Genomic DNA, 4,214 nt, shown 5'->3' on the forward strand with positions numbered 1-4,214 from the left:
TCAAATGGTAAGCCTAATCATTTTATGTTGTACTGCCATTGGGTCCACGGTTTGCTTTTGCAACTCACATGGTTATGTAGAAATCTAATTGTTCGTTCTATTAGGCTTTTTTTTTGCGGGGACCTTCTATTATGCTTGATTACCTTGTCAAACTAGTTGGAGATGTGGCTAATTCAGGGTTTGACTCTGCATGCTTGTTTAACCATTTTATGTGATTGAGAAGGTTAATGAAAACAAAACAAAAATACATACAGTACTACTCCCTCCGTTCCAAAATAGATGACTCAACTAAGTATTAACTCTAGTACAAAGTTGGATCATCTATTTTGGAACAGAGGGAGTATTTTGGAAATCTAATTCTTATTGCCACATATCTTAGGAGAGAAAATGGCTTTCACGCTTGCATCATCGTATGGTACATCTTTAGTCATACTTAGAACTTGCATATCGTTCATTCAGTTGAACGCTGATGTTCAAAACAAGAATGTTGCATAATCAGTAACTTGGTGTATGCAGTTATGAGTACCATTTGTGAATAAGCAGCTTCTGCACCTCTATTCTTCAGGTATAACGTACGTCATAATTTAGCACATGCCTCCTTGCAAAGGAAAATGGGATAGTAAAGAGTCCTGCTGGATCTACACAGATGATTCAAATTTCTTACTAAGTACATGCATGCAGATCTGAGCTCACTCGCTAGTTGCTCATTAGTGTTGCCATGGGCCATACATCTGGAGTTGGATGGCGAATATTCAAGATGGAGCTGATGTAGTTTGATATGTCTGTACTAAGCAAGATGTTTGTGTTGGAAGATTGGCCAATTGTGATGACTTTGCCTATGTTAGTCTAGATGGTTTGTCGGTAACTGGGAGTACTAGATATTCACTGTATGAGTGGATGTGTTGGTGATTTTCTTGTATTAAGATGCTTGTGATGCATCTGTAATGCCTGCCAAAGTCTGGATGAGCTGTTGTAGTTCAGCTTCTTGAGCACTAAACATGGATGTTTTTGTTGGCACTTTGCAAACTGATGGATATTTTCTACATACAGACCGATGTATACAACATGGTCGTATTTGGTTGCCCACAAAAACTCAACCATGCAAAACTGTTGGGCCTGCATAGCACGTTTCTTAAAGCATTTTTGAGCATGCATTGCTGGAAACTCTCAATCAGCAGTTTCAAGCGAGGCAGGCCCGAGCGATGCTCTGGAGCGGATGTGGCTTGCTCTGATTGTACGTGTTTGCAATCATCTCCTTAATCTTTTTCACATAGCCTCTTCTTTTCTACACAACCATGCTTCGATTTGAGATAAGTTGTACAGGAAAAGGATGCAACTCGATGTTCCGATTCCATTCAGACGGTCGGGTCATAGTTTCATTCACTATATATGTTTAATTTGTGTTCATATTTAGATCCTTTTTGGACCTGCTCACCGGTGACCCCTGTTGTTCGGACTTTTGAATGAGTTGGTTGGAACATGAATTCAATAACCCCGAACTGCGCCTGCTCCGCCACATGCTCACCACGGCCGATGCGGCGCGGCTCATCTCTGACGCCCTCGCCCCTTGCCGTCCTATACGGCGTCTCTTGGCCTCGGCTGCACCGACGGGGCCTTAAGATGCCGTGTTGGAGATGCCCTAACAAACTAACTTATTGCAACATAGACTTCGCGCATAACTTCATCGTGTCATCATGGAAACGTGGACGGAAGACGTCGATCACAGTGCAGCTGGACAAGCATCATTCTGCTTTAACCCTTTCTACAGCTCCCTCTTATACCTTTGCTTCATCCTACTTTTTATATGAATCATTCGTCTCTATATAACGCAGCACACACGTCCTACTTTTTATATGCCAACGCCAGATTCCTCTATATATATATATACCGGCCGGAATAACGAGCCAACCGGAAGACGCGCTTTCACGGCAGAGAATGTCAATGGTTTGGTGGCGTTGCCGGTTCAGTCCCTTGTTTTTTTAAACTACAATTTTCAAATTTACTTTTCCCTCTCTGACCGCTACAAGTCTCCAGCATCCCCTCCTCATCATCAAAAACAAGAAGTCGCCGGCATCCCCAACCGTACGGCCGTAGCTCTCGATCCCCTTGCTCCACCTCGGCCGCCATGGACTCCATCCCCCTCCGAGATGACCTCCTGGAGGAGATCTTCCTCCGCCTGCCCACCCTGGACACGCTCGCCCGCGCCTCTGCCACCTGCACCACCTTCCGCCGTGTCACCAAAGGTCGTGCCTTCCGCCACCGCTTCCGCGCGCTACACCGGTCTCCCCTCCTCGGCTTCATGGACGTGGCCGGATTCCACCTCGCGAGGCGCCGCACCCCTCCGCCCCGCTCGCCGGCGCCCTCGCCCCCTGCGGCACCGATTTCTCATTCGTCCCGTCCATAGTTTCTTCGTCCTACTATGAGAAAGACGACGGGAAAGGCCCCCGCGACGTCCATGGTGGCCGCGTCCTCCTAGACTGGATCTCCCTCCACCCCCGCTTCGTCAAGAGCTGGAGCTATCACGACTGCTCCGACAAAAGCATCCTGGTGGACTTCAGTGACGTCCTTGGGAAAGGTCCCCACCATGCGTGGACCAAACGAGAGTTGTGCAACGCCGCCGACTTCCACCTCGCTGTCTGCGATCCCCTCTCCCGCAGATTTGTGCTCCTTACAACAATACCCGAGGTTCTTGCCGGCCAGCCGCAAGACCGCCTTCGGGCATTCGAGCCCGTGCTCTCTCCCGCCATCGAGGAGGAGCCCTTCAAGGTGATATGCATTACAAGATACCGGACAAAGCTCGTCATCTTTGTCTTCCCGTCCACAACTATGCAATGGAGTCCCCTGTCGTCCCTTCTTGGCACGTCATGTCCTGTTTTGACTGCGTGGGCAGCTGCTTCTACTGGACAGACCGTTATGACTGGACTGACCATTCGATGGCGCTGGACACACGTACTTCGAGGTTTTCAACCGTCAATTTTCTCACTAACTACCATTTGGAGCTCAGAGATGCTGACCCGAGCATTGGTCATGATCGGCGTCCGAATGCAGTTGTCGTGGGTAGGGAAGGAGCCGTTGAGATGTTTTCTCTTGTCGCTCAGCATGGGTTCTTTGCTCTCCATCATACTTCTTTGCAGGATAATACTCTTGAATGGAAGCTGGAGAAGATCGTACAGCTAGCTGGGCAGGGTCGTGGCTATTCCATTTCCACAGTGGGTGCGGCCGAGGGATTCTTGTTCTTCCAAGGCGTTCCTGCTGGCCATGAGCTTGAGAATTTTGATTGTTATTCAATGGGGGTCAAAACATATGAGATTACAAAGGTCTGTACAAAGGATTTCTTTGACAGTGCACAAGCTCTCCCCTACTTTAGCTTCCCACTGGTGTTATCGGAACGAACTGTTTGATCAACTGGTAAGACTAATTATTTTATTTTATGTTGCCATTGGGTCCACGGTTTACTCATTCTACTCGCATCTCGCATGGTTGTGTAGAAAGCTAATAATTCGTTCTATCTGGTTTGATTGCCTTGTCAAACTAGTTTGGAGATATCGCTAATTCACGGTTTGTCTCTGCATGCTTGTTTAATAATTGTATATGTGATGAAGATGGTTAGTGAAAATAAAGAAAATTACATACTCCTTCTGTTTCATAATATAGTGCATACAGATCTTCTACAAGTCAAACTTTACAAACTTTGCTCAAGTTTATAAATAAAACTATTTATATTTACCATACCTAATATATACAATATGAAAGTACGTATTGTGATGTATATAATGATATGTATTTGGTATTTTAGATGTATATGCAGATCTGAGCTCACTCGCTACTTGCTCATTGGTCTTGCTTTGGGCCATACATCTGGAGTTGGATGGCGGATGTTCAGGATGGCGGAGATGTAGTTTGATATGTCTGTATTAAGTAAGATGTTTGTGTTGGAAGATTGGCCAATTGTGCTGACTTTGGTTATATTAGTCTAGATGGTTTGTGGTAACTGGGAGAACTAAATTTTCTCTGTATGAGTGGATGCGTTGGTTAATTTCTTGTATTAAAATGCTTGTGATGAGTTCATCTGTAATGTCTGCCGAATTCTGGATGAGCTGCTGTAGTTCAGTTTCTTAAGCAATGAACATGGATGTTTGTTGGCACTTTGCAAACTGATGGATATTTTCTACATGAAGTCCGATGCATACAAGATGACGTTTTTGTTGGGAGCC

At 45.7% G+C, this 4,214-nt stretch overlaps 1 pseudogene; it reads left to right on the forward strand.

Moving 5' to 3' along the window:
- Positions 1 to 2,125: 2,125 nt before the first annotated feature.
- LOC119339526 lies at positions 2,126 to 3,401 on the forward strand (annotated as a pseudogene).
- Positions 3,402 to 4,214: the final 813 nt, after the last annotated feature.

This window comes from Triticum dicoccoides, chromosome 7B (assembly GCF_002162155.2).
Source record: "Triticum dicoccoides isolate Atlit2015 ecotype Zavitan chromosome 7B, WEW_v2.0, whole genome shotgun sequence".
Lineage (NCBI taxonomy): Eukaryota > Viridiplantae > Streptophyta > Magnoliopsida > Poales > Poaceae > Triticum > Triticum dicoccoides.